Raw genomic sequence first — 20727 nt, forward strand, 5'->3', positions numbered from 1 at the left:
ATGCCACTTCCTATTTTGTCAAGGGGTGAAAGGTTGTGTTTCATCGCTTCCCGGGATGTCACTTTGGTGTGGGGTCAAATTACATCACTTCCGGTGATATCAGAGGTCAAGTGTCGTGAGGTGGGCCACTTTTTTTGGGGTGACCGGGCCGATTTCTTGTGCCAGTCCGACCCTGGGTGGCAGCAGTGGTGTGGAACTGGCCAAGTGTCACAGAAGTGCTAGAACATATTTAGGCACAGGCACCTACTGTTTTACAAATTAAGCACTTGGTATACACATGCAGTTGCAATTAAATGTTCATTAAAAAAGTATGCCCTCAAGAGAATGCTATCACAGAGAAACGGGGACCCCAAAGCTAGTTCAACTACCCACTACCAGGTGTGCTACTGAACAGGTAGATGTAAGTCGAGAGCCAACCAACCTCTTTCTCCTATCTGTGCTACTGTACCATACAAATTAGGGGGAAATCGCTCTCCTGCAGCCTCTCCCAGTCATCGATTCTTGATGATTTACTGGTGCAGTCACAAAAAAAAGATTTTTGGGGGGTTCATTTTGTTTACAAAAGTAGCACATTGCTAAAACCCCCTGGCTGCCAGTTCATTGTCCTTGGAGTGTCCCAGGCTTCCTACCCCCTGAGAGCCACCAACCTTGGGTGCTGTTTTATAACAAATTGAAGACGCAGACAGAACAATAACTGGGTGAGTCAACTGAGAGATGAATGCACTCATGCTCCATTCAGAGAGAGGCTTTGAAAATGTAGCTCTGACAAATCAGTGGGGCAAAGAAGCACTGCACATCTCCGCTCCCTCTTCATGGGTTTACGGTTGCCACCTGAAAGGTTGCCAGCAGCTAACCTGCCATCCTGTCCCAACTCCATGCCTCGTGTGCTATTCCCTGGCCAATCAAACCCTTTGAACTCAAAGGCCGCATAATAACCACAGAAGTCTTTTTACCGCCCGTCCTGAACATTTCTTGCACTAGTGCTATTAATGCGTGCAGCTCCAAGATTTAATATTAACAACCTGTGTTTGGGGTAAAGGGCCGGCATAAAGTCTCTATTTCAGAGCCAGAGTCAAATGATAAGGTGCTTGTGGCAGTATGGTGTTCCAGGCCTCTGCTTGGATGCCGGGTTCTGCAACCTTTAGCTCTGCAGATGTGTTGGACTAAAATGCTCATCAGCCCCAGCCAGCATAGTCAATGGTGATGGATCATAGGAGTCGCAGTCCAAAACATCTGGAGAGCCACATGTTTAAGACCCCTGGCTTTAAGGAACAGGAAGTAAAATAATCCATGAAAGTAACAGGAGTATGACGTTCCTGGATCTACATGGGTAGAATAAAAGTAGACTAGAAGAAAAGCCTGGGGGCATCAAGTTTATGTAGGATGGAATGGTGGGGGGTCTTAGTCACCTGAGGAGACAGGGGTATCTTACAGGTCTAAAACCTGGTAATCCACTTTACAATAAAAGACAACATGGAGAGAGGTGATGTCTCTGTGTGGCCTGTAAATCTGCCGAGATACCACCAAACTGTACTACCATTACTGCCACTTGGTCTGGCGGTATTACTGCCGGATTACAAGTGGTGGTAGGCAGTGTTAGTCCCCATTAATTGGAGTCCAGAGGACTCCATGGTGGATTTCAGCGGTATTAGTGCTGGTAGTAATTTTGCTGGTGGTAATATCCCAAATTGTTCTATTTTGGGCGGTATGGTGGAGGAAATACCTCCAGCTTCTTGCTGGAGGATTTTCCTCCACCTTTGCCCTCAAACTCATAGTTGGGCGGTGCGATAATGTGGATCTATACGGTATTACCAGTGTTGCCAGTCAGAACTCATTTACCTCAGTAATGTATTTAGTTCTGTTTTTTGTCCTGACGCTTAAAATGTGCGATTTGCATTACAAGCTGTGCGCCGCAGACTGCTTCCACTCTAAGCGGAGGAGAAGTTAGGACTGTGGGGACTGAGACGGCAGGACTTTTCAACCTTTTGACACGAGGGGCCTTCACTGAGTCTTGGGGGTCATCACCTCCCACGGGATATTGTACAGTATAATTACCTCATTGCTTTCTATCACTGGTTCCTCTACATCAGCCTCTTGCTGACATAGAAGGGTTTATAGCTGTTCAGTGGGCATTCAGTGGTTAAGATCTATTCTGGCCTGCCATCTTGTGATAAACGGCAACTATTAACCTGAAATTTGTCGCCATTGCAAGTCTCACTTCTCCCACAGCAACAGCAGAGCCCGCTTGCCAGTGCCTGATAATCCCAAAATTCTCTGTAATTTTATGCAAAACTGCATTTTATTTTTATAAGGTTATTTTACTCACTGAATGCTGATCAAGTGTTTTAAGTCTGGACTTTATTAACTGGGTGCTTGTAATTGCAGCACAAGCACTCTTTACAATCTAAACTAGAGGTGTGTTTACAATGTTGATTGTTCCAAAATACATCTCCTAGTGTGCTGCTTTGGGTCAGGTGGCCCCCTTTAAGCTGTACACAATGATACATTGTCTGGTTGACATACTATGTGATTTGTGTATTTTATAAAGGAAACTAAGACCACTAGAACTCACCACCCACACACTCCCAATCCCACCTTTGGGGGCATTCCTGTGGATATGAGAACACAGAGGAAAGAATGAATAAAAAAGTATTTGCCTTCAAGAGGAAGCTAGACGTTTGCAAAAGAACAGTCGGAGCTGGGCAAGCCACCTAGCAACATTAAGGTCCAGCTTTGATGAATACTTCCCTGAAGTAAATGCTGGCATTAATGACTGGGTGATGCAGACTTTTCTGGCAGAGGAGGTGGTGCATCATCCATTTGATGCCCAGGAAGAGCTGATTGAGGTTCAGTCGGACACTACTCTGCAATCTGAATTTAGGAACATTGCAGTGGGTGAATTTTGACTCAGGGTAATCCTGGAGTATCCTACATTGGCATGGTCTGCTATACAGTCGTTCTTACCCTTTGGGTCTTACTACTTGTGCGAAATAGGCTTTTCAGCATTGGCTTTTTTTACTGACTCCTTCATTTTTTGAATAAGGGGTGTTTTAAATGAATGTTGAAAACCCGGAAAGCAGGAGTTTTTAAAACATGGAGACAACCATGGCTACAACATTTAGACGCAAGTGCTTCCATCAGTCCCAAACATCACCTGGGTGCAGGGTGAGCTTGGGTAACTGCTTTTTAACATTGTACACTACTTTACCAGAATTTCTAGTAAACTACAATGTTAAAAGCAGTTAAAACTCTTCCCCCCCCCCCCCAAGTCTGAAACCACACTTGATTGCATTATACTTCAGCCAGGATTGCATTATACTTCAGCAGCACATCTGATGTGTCCACTGAAAGGTTTAAGATTAAGCTACATCCCTAACTCTATCTGGTTACCCAGAGGTAACATCTTAGCAAATTTAACTTGTGGCTGGCCAATCTACAGCAGCACTATTGTAAGTTTGAATTGTTGATGTTTTACTGAACTATGGCACCACACACGTATTGCTTGGTAGTTTTTAATCGGAAAACGTCTTTACTTCTCGTTTCCCTTGAATTGGGAACTTTTTTTTTGGTGGTGGTGGTGGTACTCCACCTTGCAGCTGTACCTTCTGTTTAGCAAGCATTTCATTCTCCCATCCTAGTTGTGTTGCTGGACGATTATAGAGCGGTGGACTAGGGGCAGTGATGTCTTAGTGGAATGCAACTCGAAGGCTTAAATCTCCTTCTTTCTTGACTTTAGTATATGCAGTGCATGCTAGCCAATGTTTCCACTGTTCTGCGCTGCGCGCCAACACCCCCCCGCGCGCCTTTGCACCAAGTTGGTGACTACATGCAAATTTGCAGTCATATAACTGCCAGTGATGTCACTTCCTGTATTTGGCCCCTCCCCCCCCGGGAAATTCACAAGTCGGCTCCCCTGCTTGTTAGGGTGACCAGACGTCTGGGTTTTCCTGGGACAGTCCGGGGAAATCACCCTCCGTCCCGGGGTCCCAATAGTTTTTTTATTTTATAAACCCCGTCCGGGGTTTTGGTCACTGTGCAATTTTTTGTCGGGACCCGATTTCGGAATCCCGAAATCGGGTCCCGGCGCCCCTCTTCCTGCGCGAATGCACGCCCCCATTTCTTCCCCTCCCCAGCGCTCTCCTCCAATGAGAGGAGTGTGCAGGTTAGCACACCCCCTCCGCGCCTCCCGCCACGGGCCAGCGACATAGAAGTAGGACTAAAGTTATATATGTGTATTTAGTTTAGTCCTACTTCTATTTCAATGGCCAGTCCGGGTTTTTTTTTCTCTAAAATCTGGTCACCCTACAGCTTGTTATCCCACCATACTCTTATACGTCTGGATAGGAATGGTCGTCAAGCCAGAGCCTGAGATAGCCATCACTCGGGTCTCCTTGCCGTCCACTTATTACGCAATAGGGTTGTTCCATTCTCACTCAGGAGGAATTCACCAGGATGACGGTCGGTCTGACGTCTTCCTCCTCATCTTCGCTTGTGCATCTTTCCACTCCGATGATCGTGATCAGCTTCCATCTGCATGCAACTGCGATGTGACCGAACCTCCTACAGCTGGAGCAGTCTTTGTTCCTTACGGGACATTCCTTGTCATTCGACAGATGTTGGGTGCACCTATGACTGCTCAGGGGCTCTCCACTTTTCACGCCTGCATCATTGTGAGCATCCCGTGCTGGGCTTTTCATGGTGTACTTTCCACAGTACCACAGAGACCTCGGAGGCCAACGCAGCTCCCGCCATTTCTTTCTGACTGCATGAGGTTTCTTCTTCCGCTCTTGAAATCTGGATGGCTTTGTCCAAGGTAAACTCTTTTTCCAGTATGAATTAGTTCTGGACTTTTCTGCAATGTGTGTGTACCACCAACATGTCGCAGATGACATTCTCAGCATTATCTCCAAATCCACACTGAGCTGCTCACTCTCTCATCCACCAGTTCAGGTTCATCATTGCTATTATTATACCTGTAAATTCTGTATTATACTTGTAAACTTTGTAATTATGGTTCTGATTTTCTTATGTTGTAACTAAGTGATGCGCCCGGTTGCCCCTGGGCCTGGTGCGCTATACAAATTAAAAAAACACAAATACCGTTCTCCGGTTTCCTGGTGTAGAACTTCAATTGGTGCAGGACCACATTTTCTTTGTTGGCAAATCGTTTTACGATGCAACGAACCGCCTCCTTGAACACATTGTCCCTGTCACATTCAGCGGGCTCTGGCTTGAGGCCTGCAAATACATGCTGTCCTTCGACACCCATGGCATTAAGTAACATGTCCTCCTTTCTTCCTGCGGTATAACCCGTGCCTCCCAAGGCTTCCAGATAAGTATTGAATAATGGTTCCCATTGCAGCCAAGGTATCCCAGGCCTACCTGGTGACTGGAGAAACGCAGGAAGCGGCATAGCTCCTTGCAAGACGGCAGCGTGGAACGTATTCCCTGGTCATCGTCGCCAATTAGCTTGTAGCTTATGAAGCGCTGAAGACCAGATTGTTAAGGGAAGGGCTTTATTGTATAAGGCAACACAGATGGATAATTTGTTACACGTTAGTCCTGTGAGCAACCACTGCAGTTACTTCACTGCTGTGGAATTATACTCCATTGTAATGTCACTATTGTGGAAAGTTCATATGGAATCAGGTCGCTTGCATGAACTTAGAGGAGTGCCGGGCAGCGTCTGCTTGTCTCCCGGTCCGAGTCTGGCACGTTGTTTGTGCCGTGCGCGTCTCGGTGGCTGTAGTCTCGCAAGATCTCAGCAGGCCTGTGATCCCGCAAGGCTACTACCCCACACCTTCTCCAAAGTTATTAATTAATTCAATTACACTGAACTTCTCGAATTTCAGTGTAAAAAACGTTTGAGCCTATTGCCAAACCAAATGCTAGGTCTAATTCAAAAATCCGTCGACAGCCAAACAAAGTATGCCTGTTTCTAATCTAACTAGTGCTGCATTACAAAGCCCACGTTACCCAGGCGGCAAGTGAAGCCAAACCAAAAGGAAAACTGTTCACATTCACACGCTTTACAAGTGGAATGAACGGTCCCAATCTGCTTAGACTTTATATCACAACCCAGCTCCATCCCCTCAACACTCCCATACATGCCATGATGGCGATCGAAGTGTACTAGGCCGTAAAAGGTCCTGTGCGGATACAGCTCACCTCACAACACCATAAGTCTTTTGAATGCCATGGGACGGGGTGACCAATCAGCAGTGGAAGGATCACTATGGTGTCCGAATAGGAAGAAATCAAGTGATTTTAAAATGGGACACACAAGGCACAAAATAAGCAGTGTTGCATAGCAATTTGCTATGCAATTCTGTAGTTAGCAAATCTAGCTATTTCATTTATCCCGTTCTATTAAAGCACAGCTCGCCCTGCATACCTCTCTTGCCCACATGGATCTCTCCACCATCCTTTCTCTGCAAGTTCAAAGGGATAATGGAGAGAGTGCAGACCAGAAGTAATTGGGGTGATAGAACAGAATGTGGTGTGTTTACTTCTTTTATTTTTTTTAAGACAGCCATGCGATTCAGTACCTAAAATGTTAAGTTGTTGCTAATGCATAATTACAGTATTGCTACTGTAACACTGCATTGTCTCCATGCGTCACAGGAAAGTTTAGGTTAGTGTATCCAAATCTCAGTGTTAACTATATTTCATTTTGTTTGAGAAGACACATTATATTGCAGAGTGAACAGTTTTGAATGTACATGATAACTGTCCAATGCTTTTGATGGTAAACCTGGCTCTGTAACCCGCTAGTTGCATACATGGTTCTGTAACCCGCCAGTTGCATACATGGTTCTGTAACCCGCTACTTGTATACATGGTTCTGTAACCCGCTGGTTGCATACATGGTTCTGTAACCCGCTGGTTGCATACATGGTTCTGTAACCTGCTGGTTGCATACATGGTTCTGTAACCTGCTAGTTGCATACATTGGGGCAAATGGTGCTCAATCCGTGAGCTGATCCTAAACTCCTTGACATTCTATCTTAAGACCTTGTTGCTTTATACCAGCTATCCTGAAAGGGGGCTGGCAGCAAACTAAAATATTCCACCTAGTTTCCCCAGTTCTCTGCCCGCTACACCATTCACTCTGCTTAGTCTCCGACTTTATTTCTTCTCACATAATGGACACACAAAGCTAACCAGATGTTTGCGCAAAGTAGTGATGAATAGTTCCATCCAGTCTGTACATCTACAGACTTACTGTACTACCCTAAGCCTCTAGAGCCTGCATTACTTTATGATTGAATTATTTATTAGCACCTGTGGGAGAGCGCTGGCCACACAGAGCCAATATCTATTTGCATCCATTCATGAAGCTAATTGTTTACATTTTACAGGCTCTCAACCAGTGCTCGCGCAGTCTTTTCACCCACTCAAATAGTCGGGTAGATTTTATGAGGGGTGAGTACCATTTGCAGGGGATCTTTGAAAAACATTTACATTGTTTGCAGTAAATGTCGAATACATGCTTCACTGTGCATGGATGACCTCTGTGTGGCTGCGCCAAACAAAGTGGAGTTGTGGTGACATGTATCATTTTACAGAAAGTGCATTTACATTTTATGTCACCCATGGGCCGTGTGCATTTCTCTTAAGTCGAGTAGGTAAACTAAGTTACTTGACCATCAGGACCAGCACAATTTTAACAAACTTGCAAGGCCTGACTCATCTCACTAATGTCTACAGTGGTACACACAACTGCTGCACTGTTGCTCGTTTTATGTGCTGGGTACAAATTCTTCTGATAACATTAGTAGAACATTGCTAATCAAATGAGTGTGTTTGCTAATCAAGACAATTTTAATTAGCAAACTCTGCAAATTTATTTTTGAAAACGAATGTATGCCTTGTGGCACACTCATGGCAGTTTCTAGCCAACTTGGTGCACAAGAAGAAACACTAGAATGTGCCCTCTTACTGGCACACGTCACTCTCAAACTATTCTGTTGCATGACAAACTCTCCTCCTCAATATCAATACATCATTGCTATACAATGAAGCTTGTTTCATTACATTGTACTACTAGAAGTACTTTAGAAATTATATATAATGCGAAAACACTGCTGTTGCTGCACAAGTAAATGGTTCTTCTGTCACTTACTTTTAGGAAAGGCCTTGCCGCAGAGTGGAACGGGGAAAAATAGCACCAATGAGTGTTCATATCTGCTTTGCATTAAATCAGAGCATTTCATAAATATAACAGTGATAAGAGATCTCTATACTTGATAAACAAGCCTGTGATCAAAGGGTTGTATATGTGAATCTCTAAAGGCATAACAGACACATGGCTTGGTGCTCAGATCACTCAGCCTAAGATTAAAAGGTTTGTAACCATGAACAATACACTCATTTCAGACATCTTAAATGGCTGCAACATCGGACACTCAAGGGCTCTGTTGCTTCTTGTTTCTGGAGAATTTTAGATGAGGAGCAGCACAAAAAGGATACACGGAAATTATTGTACCAGTTACTAACTTCAGCCTGACCAGTAATGAGCTGATGAACCGTTTTAATAATAACTACTTCTAACGCATGGTAAAGGGTCCACAGTTCCTCAGCAACTACTTCCTCACCATTAGGCAGGCCTCCGGGGTTATTTCTGCAAAAACAGAAGAGCAGGCCAATGCTTTACCTAACAGAGCAGGCATTACCATTTCTTATTAGTGCTAGCCTGCAGCTAATGAACTGTTTACAAGCCTGCAGCTGGTGTGGCAGCATACAAGCCTGCAGCTAGTGAACATTATGGTGTGGCAGTATACAAGCCTGCAGCTGGTGAACATTATGGTGTGGCAGTTGACAAGCCTGCAGCTAGTGAACATTATGGTGCGGCGACAAGCCTGCAGCTAGTGAACATTATGGTGCGGCAGTTGACAAGCCTGCAGCTAGTGAACATTATGGTGCGGCAGTATACAAGCCTGCAGCTAGTGAACATTATGGTGCGGCGGTCTACAAGCCTGCAGCTAGTGAACATTATGGTGTGGCAGTTGACAAGCCTGCAGCTAGTGAACATTATGGTGTGGCAGTTGACAAGCCTGCAGCTAGTGAACATTATGGTGCGGCGGTCTACAAGCCTGCAGCTAGTGAACATTATGGTGTGGCGGTCTACAAGCCTGCAGCTAGTGAACATTATGGTGTGGCAGTTGACAAGCCTGCAGCTAGTGAACATTATGGTGTGGCAGTATACAAGCCTGCAGCTAGTGAACATTATGGTGCGGCGGTCTACAAGCCTGCAGCTAGTGAACATTATGGTGTGGCAGTTGACAAGCCTGCAGCTAGTGAACATTATGGTGTGGCGGTCTACAAGCCTGCAGCTAGTGAACATTATGGTGTGGCAGTTGACAAGCCTGCAGCTAGTGAACATTATGGTGTGGCAGTATACAAGCCTGCAGCTAGTGAACATTATGGTGTGGCAGTTGACAAGCCTGCAGCTAGTGAACATTATGGTGCGGCGACAAGCCTGCAGCTAGTGAACATTATGGTGCGGCAGTTGACAAGCCTGCAGCTAGTGAACATTATGGTGCGGCAGTATACAAGCCTGCAGCTAGTGAACATTATGGTGCGGCGGTCTACAAGCCTGCAGCTAGTGAACATTATGGTGTGGCAGTTGACAAGCCTGCAGCTAGTGAACATTATGGTGTGGCAGTTGACAAGCCTGCAGCTAGTGAACATTATGGTGCGGCGGTCTACAAGCCTGCAGCTAGTGAACATTATGGTGTGGCGGTCTACAAGCCTGCAGCTAGTGAACATTATGGTGTGGCAGTTGACAAGCCTGCAGCTAGTGAACATTATGGTGTGGCAGTATACAAGCCTGCAGCTAGTGAACATTATGGTGCGGCGGTCTACAAGCCTGCAGCTAGTGAACATTATGGTGTGGCAGTTGACAAGCCTGCAGCTAGTGAACATTATGGTGTGGCGGTCTACAAGCCTGCAGCTAGTGAACATTATGGTGTGGCAGTTGACAAGCCTGCAGCTAGTGAACATTATGGTGTGGCAGTATACAAGCCTGCAGCTAGTGAACATTATGGTGCGGCGGTCTACAAGCCTGCAGCTAGTGAACATTATGGTGTGGCAGTTGACAAGCCTGCAGCTAGTGAACATTATGGTGTGGCAGTATACAAGCCTGCAGCTAGTGAACATTATGGTGCGGCGGTCTACAAGCCTGCAGCTAGTGAACATTATGGTGTGGCAGTTGACAAGCCTGCAGCTAGTGAACATTATGGTGTGGCAGTTGACAAGCCTGCAGCTAGTGAACATTATGGTGCGGCGGTCTACAAGCCTGCAGCTAGTGAACATTATGGTGTGGCAGTTGACAAGCCTGCAGCTAGTGAACATTATGGTGTGGCAGTATACAAGCCTGCAGCTAGTGAACATTATGGTGCGGCGGTCTACAAGCCTGCAGCTAGTGAACATTATGGTGTGGCAGTTGACAAGCCTGCAGCTAGTGAACATTATGGTGTGGCGGTCTACAAGCCTGCAGCTAGTGAACATTATGGTGTGGCAGTTGACAAGCCTGCAGCTAGTGAACATTATGGTGTGGCAGTATACAAGCCTGCAGCTAGTGAACATTATGGTGCGGCGGTCTACAAGCCTGCAGCTAGTGAACATTATGGTGTGGCAGTTGACAAGCCTGCAGCTAGTGAACATTATGGTGTGGCAGTTGACAAGCCTGCAGCTAGTGAACATTATGGTGTGGCAGTTGACAAAGGGTGTTTGTTCGAGGGGATGAGCAATTTGAGGAAACTTCTTGGATTGCTTTATGTGTTTAAGAGTGAGCACAGTATGGCACTCGTCAGAGCCACATACATAAAACATTCCTGTGTGCTATTGAATGGACATGGGACACATCGGAGAAAAACAGACATATGTGCAGTTACATAGAGGAGCACCACATAGACGCCATTGAGCAACAGGGTGCTGAGTTGGGCAGCGCACCGATTAACTTCGGAGTGCTTTGTGCATGGTGACACATAATGAACCCTGTTTTCCAGGTCAAGGTGCCAAGTCACATTGAGGTGCACTAAGCAGTGGATGCTCCTTAAGAAAATAAAGAAACCGCTGATACTGAGCGAGTGCATTTAGTGCTTGTCCCAAAGCAGAAACTAGACAGAAAATGCCAATTAAACTTCCCAGGCATGCGCCATATGTAACTAAACAGTGACTTGCACACACACAAAACGCTTTGGTGTGTCAAATAAAAAGACATCAAATGCGCCAAAAACGAATTAACTTAAAATGCAGCCTCTAGTCCGACTTTCTTCCGATACCAATAGCTTGTTGACATTTCCCACTTCCTTCCGGATTCCGCTAGCTTCTAAGCGCTGTAATAACAGGTAGTATTGCCCCAAGTCATGCCACTGACTTTATGCACCTCAGAAGAATAAAGGGCTAAGTTTGGCCATGCTGTAAGATTGAAACGTTTGACCCATCTACCCCCGAGCTACCCACCCTCCCCAGTTACTCCTACCTTTCACTTTAAGTGAGGTCGCTAGTGACTCAGTCAAACGCTTCTCACAGTTTAACACTCAACCCACAATATAGAAAATGCAATTGTTTGCACCCATGCAAAGGGCAGAACACCTGCCAAACATCCATGCAGACAACACTGCGTGCAAGACTAAAGAGGCAAGCGAATAGATGGCAAGCTGTGCAATGCGAAAACCTGGAATCACAGCCAGGCCTCGCCACTGTGATCTTGGGCGCACCGCTTAACCTATTGTGTTTGGCTGTCACACCTGGGATCACCTAGAAGCAACTATACCAGGTGTGCACTACACTCACCCAGAAAGGCCCCTGCTCCCACGGGGTTGAATAGTGCTGCAGCTCAGGTCTGCTTGCCCCACCGACAAGAGAGCACACGCCAACTCAAGGCTGCACCGCCTGGAAAGGATGAAACACGTGGCTGGCTCAGCCAGAACATAAACGTGTTTGCAAATGGCTGGTCCCCTTCTTTAAAGGCTTAGAGCAGCCAAACCAATAGCGAAGGGAACTGTCCCAGACAAAGCATTCGGTTAGATTCAAGCACCACCGTCAATGCTGGTGGAAAGAGACGGTCATTAATAACACGCATGGCCTACTAGACAGCGTCCCTCAAAGGTAACGCCCGCGATGGCATCGCATTGCCCCCCACCCAAGCTACGAGTTTAAACGCCTGCAGCTGGAAGGCAAAGGTGATGGCACGCATCACCAGGAGCAGGAAACGGCTGCCAGGTGACCTCATCAGCAGATAGGGAAGCATACACTATCCCCCTCCCCTCCCCTCAACGCAAGGAGTGACAGGAACCGGAGGACCCGAGGATTGGCACCCGCAAACTGGCCATCAGTGCTGTGCACCCTGTGTACCCCGCGTACACAGGGTGCATGGCCGCGACAGTCACGCTACCCGTCTGCTTGTCCTGCTAGCCACAACACATCAGGACGTCACCCTTTGCACAGCTCTCCAGCTTACCCTCTGGATGCCCGGGTAACAATTCACGGCTGAGCACCTATACATACCCTTCCGGTATCCAGGCAGCCCTGCAAGCATCGCACTATCGGCATGCAGGCAACCCCGCAACCATCACAATCCAGGCAGCCCCGTAACCATCAGTATCCAGGCAGCCCCACAACCATCACACCATCAGTATCCAGGCAGCCCCGCAACCATCACACCATCAGTATCCTGGCAGCCCCACAACCATCACACCATCAGTATCCAGGCAGCCCCGTAACCATCACAACATCAGTATCCAGGCAGCCCCGCAAACCATCACACCATCAGTATCCAGGCAACCCCGCAACCATCACACCATCAGTATCCAGGCAGCCCCGCAAACCATCACACCATCAGTATCCAGGCAAACCCTGCAACCATCCCACTATCATCATGCAGGCAACCCCGCAACCATCGTACTATCAGTATCCTGGCAACCCCGCAACCATCGCACTATCATCATCCAGGCAACCCTGCAACTATCACACCATCAGTATCCAGGCATCCCCGTAACCATCGTACTATCAGTATCCAAGCAAACCCTGCAACCATCAGTATCCAGGCAGCCCCCAACCATCACACCATCAGTATCCAGGCAGCCCCGCAAACCATCACACCATCAGTATCCAAGCCACCCTGCAACCATCTCACTATCAGTATCCAGGCTAACCCTGCCACCATCGCACTATCGGCATGCAGGCAACCCCGCAACCATCACACCATCAGTATCCAGGCAGCCCCACAACCATCAGTATCCAGGCAGCCCCACAACCATCACACCATCAGTATCCAGGCAGCCCCGTAACCATCAGTATCCTGGCAGCCCCACAACCATCACACCATCAGTATCCAGGCAACCCCACAAACCATCACACCATCAGTATCCAGGCAGCCCCGTAACCATCACACCATCAGTATCCAGGCAGCCCCGCAAACCATCACACCATCAGTATCCAGGCAGCCCCGCAAACCATCACACCATCAGTATCCAGACAGCCCCACAACCATCACACCATCAGTATTCAGGCAGCCCCGTAATATCAGTATCCAAGCAAACCCCGCAACCATCAGTATCCAGGCAGCCCCGCAAACCATCACACCATCAGTATCCAGGCAACCCTGCAACAATTGCACTATCAGTATCCAGGCAACCCCGCAACCATCACACCATCAGTATCCAGGCAGCCCCGCAAACCATCACACCATCAGTATCCAGGCAAACCCTGCAACCACCCCACTATCATCATCCAGGCAACCCCGCAACCATCACACCATCAGTATCCAGGCAGCCCCGTAACCTTCGTACTATCAGTATCCAAGCAAACCCTGCAACCATCAGTATCCAGGCAGCCCCACAACCATCACACCATCAGTATCCAGGCAGCCCCGTAACCATCACACCATCAGTATCCAGGCAGCCCCGCAAACCATCACACCATCAGTATCCAGGCAGCCCCGCAAACCATCACACCATCAGTATCCAGACAGCCCCACAACCATCACACCATCAGTATCCAGGCAGCCCAGTAACCATCGCACTATCAGTATTCAGGCAGCCCCGTAATATCAGTATCCAAGCAAACCCCGCAACCATCAGTATCCAGGCAGCCCCGCAAACCATCACACCATCAGTATCCAGGCAACCCTGCAACAATTGCACTATCAGTATCCAGGCAACCCCGCAACCATCACACCATCAGTATCCAGGCAGCCCCGCAAACCATCACACCATCAGTATCCAGGCAAACCCTGCAACCATCCCACTATCATCATCCAGGCAACCCCGCAACCATCACACCATCAGTATCCAGGCAGCCCCGTAACCTTCGTACTATCAGTATCCAAGCAAACCCTGCAACCATCAGTATCCAGGCAGCCCCACAACCATCACACCATCAGTATCCAGGCAGCCCCGCAAACCATCACACCATCAGTATCCAAGCCACCCTGCAGCCATCTCACGATCAGTATCTAGGCAAACCCTGCAACCATCGCACTATCGGCATGCAGGCAACCCCACAACCATCAGTATCCAGGCAGCCCCACAACCATCAGTATCCAGGCAGCCCCACAACCATCAGTATCCAGGCAGCCCCACAACCATCACACCATCAGTATCCAGGCAACCCCGCAACCATCGCACTATCCGTATCCAGGCAGCCCCACAACCATTGCACTATAAGTATCCTGGCAACCCCGCAACCATCGCACTATCATCATCCAGGCAACCCTGCAACCATCACACCATCAGTATCCAGGCAGCCCCGTAACCTTCGTACTATCAGTATCCAAGCAAACCCTGCAACCATCAGTATCCAGGCAGCCCCACAACCATCACACCATCAGTATCCAGGCAGCCCCGCAAACCATCACACCATCAGTATCCAAGCCACCCTGCAGCCATCTCACGATCAGTATCTAGGCAAACCCTGCAACCATCGCACTATCGGCATGCAGGCAACCCCGCAACTATCAGTATCCAGGCAACCCCACAAACCCTCACACCATCAGTATCCAGGCAACCCCGCAACCATCAGTATCCAGGCAACCCCACAAACCCTCACACCATCAGTATCCAGGCAGTCCCACACCCATCACACCATCAGTATCCAGGCAACCCCGCAACTATCAGTATCCAGGCAACCCCACAAACCCTCACACCATCAGTATCCAGGCAACCCCGCAACCATCAGTATCCAGGCAACCCCACAAACCCTCACACCATCAGTATCCAGGCAGTCCCACACCCATCACACCATCAGTATCCAGGCAGCCCCGCAAACCATCACACCATCAGTATCCAAGCCACCCTGCAACCATCTCACTATCAGTATCCAGGCTAACCCTGCAACCATCGCACTATCGGCATGCAGGCAACCCCGCAACCATCACACCATCAGTATCCAGGCAGCCCCACAACCATCAGTATCCAGGCAGCCCCACAACCATCAGTATCCAGGCAGCCCCACAACCATCAGTATCCAGGCAGCCCCACAACCATCACACCATCAGTATCCAGGCAACCCCGCAACCATCGCACTATCAGTATCCAGGCAACCATCAGTATCCAGGCAGCCCTGCAACCATCACACTACCGGCATGCAAGCAACCCTGCGACCATCGCAATATACAGGCTGTGCTTAGTCCATGTTAGAACAGCCAGTCCTCCACTTTAGGAAACGTTGGAAAAGAGGAAGACCTCAGCAACCGACGCGTTAGCCCACTGAGCTTGTACGTGGGTAATCATCATCCGATGTGATAATGAAGTCCACATGGTTATTCGCCCCCCCCCCCTGCCTCCCCGGGGTCTGAAAGGCCATTTGATTTGATGAGGGGATACACTTCAGCACCCACTCTCTGCTCCCCCGAGGACACGGCGGGCATTATAGGGCGCGTACATGCCCCCTCCTCCCCCCCACATGCCGAGGGCGAGCCCGGGCCTCTACCACTGGAACTTCAGAAGACGCCGCTTCCAGATGGACCCCAGGACACGCGCCACAGAAGCAGGGGGGCACGACCCAAAGCACCAGTAAGAACCCCGCGGCATTAGTTCGCTGGCTCGCCATATATATATATATATATTCCATCTGCAGAGTTCCTAAAGCTGTTGCTGCAAAACTAAGAAAGCAGATCTGGCGACTGGGAGCCGGAAACCCCGAACAGCGCCCATCCGGGTGCGCGGAGCAGGCAGAGTCCGGCCGGATTAAAGGGTGTGCAGGAGAGTGGGGGTGCAGCCACCCTCCTCCACGGCTGATGCAAGAGGCGGGCGGGTTACACCAGCGCTTTAGTGCCAGGAAGCTGTAAAAGCTGACGCAAGAGTCCCAGCGCTGGCAGCATGAGCCTGCCACATGGGCAGGGGGCCCGGGCAACTAACGGAGGCATGCATGCACCATGCCATGCCCCGAGCTGCCCGTCCTCTTACATGCATGCACCATGCCATGCCCCGAGCTGCCCGTCTTCTAACATGCATGCACCATGCCATGCCCCGAGCTGCCCGTCCTCTTACATGCATGCACCATGCCATGCCCCGAGCTGCCCGTCCTCTTACATGCATGCATCATGCCATGCCCCGAGCTGCCCGTCCTCTTACATGCATGCACCATGCCATGCCCCGAGCTGCCCGTCTTCTTACATGCATGCACCATGCCATGCCCCGAGCTGCCCGTCCTCTTACATGCATGCACCATGCCATGCCCCGAGCTGCCCGTCCTCTTACATGCATGCACCATGCCATGCCCCGAGCTGCCCGTCTTCTTACATGCACGCACCATGCCATGCCCCGGGTCTTCTTACATGCATGCACCATGCCATGCCCCGAGCTGCCCGTCTTCTTACATGCATGCACCATGCATGCACCATGCCATGCCCTGAGCTGCCAGTCTTCTTACATGCACGCACCATGCCCCGAGTCTTCTTACATGCATGCACCGTGCCATGCCCCGAGCTGCCCGTCTTCTTACATGCACGCACCATGCCATGCCCCGAGTCTTCTTACATGCATGCACCATGCCATGCCCCGAGCTGCCCGTCTTCTTACATGCACGCACCATGCATGCACCATGCCATGCCCCGAGCTGCCCGTCTTCTTACATGCACGCACCATGCCATGCCCCGAGTCTTCTTACATGCATGCACCATGCCATGCCCCGAGCTGCCCGTCTTCTTACATGCACCATGCCACAGGCATGCACCATGCCATGCCCCGAGTCTTCTTACATGCACGCACCATGCCATGCCCCGAGTCTTCTTACATGCATGCACCATGCCATGCCCCGAGCTGCCCGTCTTCTTACATGCATGCATCATGCCATGCCCCGAGTCTTCTTACATGCATGCACCATGCCATGCCCCGAGCTGCCCGTCTTCTTACATGCACGCACCATGCCATGCCCCGAGTCTTCTTACATGCATGCACCATGCCATGCCCCGAGCTGCCAGTCTTCTTACATGCACCATGCCACAGGCATGCACCATGCCATGCCCCGAGTCTTCTTACATGCACGCACCATGCCATGCCCCGAGTCTTCTTACATGCATGCACCATGCCATGCCCCGAGCTGCCCGTCTTCTTACATGCATGCACCATGCCATGCCCCGAGTCTTCTTACATGCATGCACCATGCCATGCCCCGAGCTGCCCGTCTTCTTACATGCACCATGCCACAGGCATGCACCATGCCATGCCCCGAGTCTTCTTACATGCATGCACCATGCCCGAGCTGCCAGTCTTCTTACATGCACCATGCCACAGGCATGCACCATGCCATGCCCCGAGTCTTCTTACATGCACGCACCATGCCATGCCCCGAGTCTTCTTACATGCATGCACCATGCCATGCCCCGAGCTGCCAGTCTTCTTACATGCACCATGCCACAGGCATGCACCATGCCATGCCCCGAGTCTTCTTACATGCACGCACCATGCCATGCCCCCGAGTCTTCTTACATGCATGCACCATGCCATGCCCCGAGCTGCCCGTCTTCTTACATGCATGCACCATGCCATGCCCCGAGCTGCCCGTCTTGTTCAGGCTGGGATATTTTATCCATCAGCCGAGGCTGGAGCCTCGTTACCCCATCCACTGGGGTGGAGACAGTGCGTAGTCGTGGACTGGGACTCTCCTTGGTCTCTGTGGGCTTGTCCCAGTAGGGGGGCCTTGAGAAGCACTATATATAGCGCCACGATGCGGTCCCCACATGTTGCCCCGCCCCTTCCAGGTGGCAGTTTACGCTATATCGCGCACGTGGGGGCCGGTCCCCCCGTCCCCGGATTGCCCTCCCTCCCCGGCGTCACACTTTCATCACAGCGCGCCCCCCAGTAAGGCTACTGCGCGGAGGGCGCCCCTTTGCTCCCTTCACTCACCGGAGTGTGTGCGTGCGTGCGGGCGTGGGTCTCGCGGGCGGCGGAAGTGGCGCGCGCCGCTGGCTCTGACGGGTGACGGGCGGGCGGGCGAGCGGCGCGTGGACAGCAGGAGCGCGAGGCGAGAGACTCTGCGCGAGCCCGGGCTGCTCGCGTGCTGCTGCTGCTGGTGACGGTTGCCTTCTGCGCGCGCTCTTCCCCGTCCCGCCACTTCTAACGCCCCAGCGCCCAGTACAGTCTTTCATACCGAGGGGGCGGGGGGCGTGGCCTGTGACGCTGTGAGCGGGAAGTATTCGGAGAACACGTGACGTAAGACTCTCAGTGACGCAGGGGGTGGGGAGGGGGGGTGGTGTGGAACGTAGCTTAAGCTCCCTAACAAATAATACACAGAGTGCCCGGCCTTCCTCCACCAGATTCCGTCCATACGTGACACAGTACACACCATCCCCCACTCGCACGCCCTCAACCCCCTGCCCCTCCCCAGCCCCACTAACACCCGACATCTACCCCACCCAACTCTTTCCCCCTTCACCTCAACATCTACCTCACCCAACTATTTCCCCTCCCCCTTCACCTCAACATCTACCTCATCCAACTATTTCCCCTCCCCTTCACCTCAACATCTACCTCATCCAACTATTTCCCCTCCCCCTTCACCTCAACATCTACCTCACCCAACTCTTTCCCCTTCACCTCAACATCTACCCCACCCAACACTTTCCCCTTCACCTCAACATCTACCTCACCCAACTATTTCCCCTCCCCCTTCACCTCAACATCTACCTCATCCAACTATTTCCCCTCCCCCTTCACCTCAACATCTACCTCATCCAACTATTTCCCCTCCCCCTTCACCTCAACATCTACCTCACCCAACTCTTTCCCCTTCACCTCAACATCTACCTCACCCGACTCTTTCACCTCCCCCCCTTCACCTCAACATCTACCCCACCCAACTCTTTCCCCTCCCCCTTCACCCCAACATCTACCCCACCCAACTCTTTCCCCTCCCCCTTCAACTCAACATCTACCTCACCCAACTCTTTCCCTTCCCCTTTCACCTCAACATCTACCTCACCCAACTCTTTCCCCTCCCCCTTCACCTCAAAATCTACCACACCCAACTCTTTCCCCTCCCCTTTCACCTCAACATCTACCTCATCCAACTATTTCCCCTCCCCCTTCACCTCAACATCTACCTCATCCAACTATTTCCCCTCCCCCTTCACCTCAACATCTACCTCACCCGACTCTTTCACCTCCCCCCCTTCACCCCAACATCTACCCCACCCAACTCTTTCCCCTCCCCCTTCTCCCCAACATCTACCCCACCCAACTCTTTCCCCTCCCCCTACACCCCAACATCTACCCCACCCAACTCTTTCCCCTCCCCCTTCACCCCAACATCTACCTCACCCAACTCTTTCCCCTCCCCCTTCACCCCAACATCTACCCCACCCAACTCTTTCCCCTCCCCCTTCACCTCAACACCCAACTCTTTCCCCTCCCCCCTTCACCCCAACATCTACCACACCCAACTCTTTCCCCTCCCCTTCACCTGAAAATCTACCTCACCCAACACTTTCCCCTCCCCCTTCACCTCAACATCTACCTCACCCAACTCTTTCCCCTCCCCCTTCACCTCAACATCTACCTCATCCAACTATTTCCCCTCCCCCTTCACCTCAACATCTACCTCACCCAACTCTTTCCCCTTCACCTCAACATCTACCTCACCCGACTCTTTCACCTCCCCCCTTCACCCCAACATCTACCCCACCCAACTCTTTCCCCCTCCCCCTTCTCCCCAACATCTACCCCACCCAACTCTTTCCCCTCCCCCTTCACCCCAACATCTACCCCACCCAACTCTTTCCCCTCCCCCTTCACCCCAACATCTACCCCACCCAACTCTTTCCCTCCCCCTTCACCCCAACATCTACCCCACCCAACTCTTTCCCCTCCCCCTTCACCTCAACACCCAACTCTTCCCCTCCCCCCTTCACCCCAACATCTACCACACCCAACTCTTTCCCCTCCCTTCACCTGAAAATCTACCTCACCCAACACTTTCCCCTCCCCCCTTCACCTCAACATCTACCTCACCCAACTCTTTCCCCCTCCCCTTCACCTCAACATCTACCTCATCCAACTATTTCCCCTCCCCCATCACCTCAACATCTACCTCACCCAACTCTTTCCCCTCCCCTTCCCCTCAACATCTACCTCACCCGACTCTTTCACCTCCCCCCTTCACCTCAACATCTACCTCACCCGACTCACCTTCTCCCTTCAACGCAACATCTACCTCACCCAACTCTTTCCCCTCCCCCCTTCACATCAACATCTACCACACCCAACTCTTTCCCCATCC

General features: G+C 50.6%; 1 protein-coding gene across 1 annotated transcript in view; it reads right to left on the reverse strand.

Annotated features, from left to right (window-relative positions):
- Positions 1-18600, reverse strand: part of SLC7A3 (solute carrier family 7 member 3) — a 118922-nt gene extending 100322 nt beyond the window's left edge. The window contains exon 1 of the mRNA XM_069612422.1: positions 18357-18600. The gene's annotated coding sequence lies outside the window, so the exon portion shown is untranslated. The remainder of the gene's footprint in view (positions 1-18356) is intronic.
- Positions 18601-20727: the final 2127 nt, after the last annotated feature.

Source organism: Ambystoma mexicanum, chromosome 5p, assembly GCF_040938575.1.
Source record: "Ambystoma mexicanum isolate Mex_15411 chromosome 5p, UKY_AmexF1_1, whole genome shotgun sequence".
Classification (NCBI taxonomy): domain Eukaryota; kingdom Metazoa; phylum Chordata; class Amphibia; order Caudata; family Ambystomatidae; genus Ambystoma; species Ambystoma mexicanum.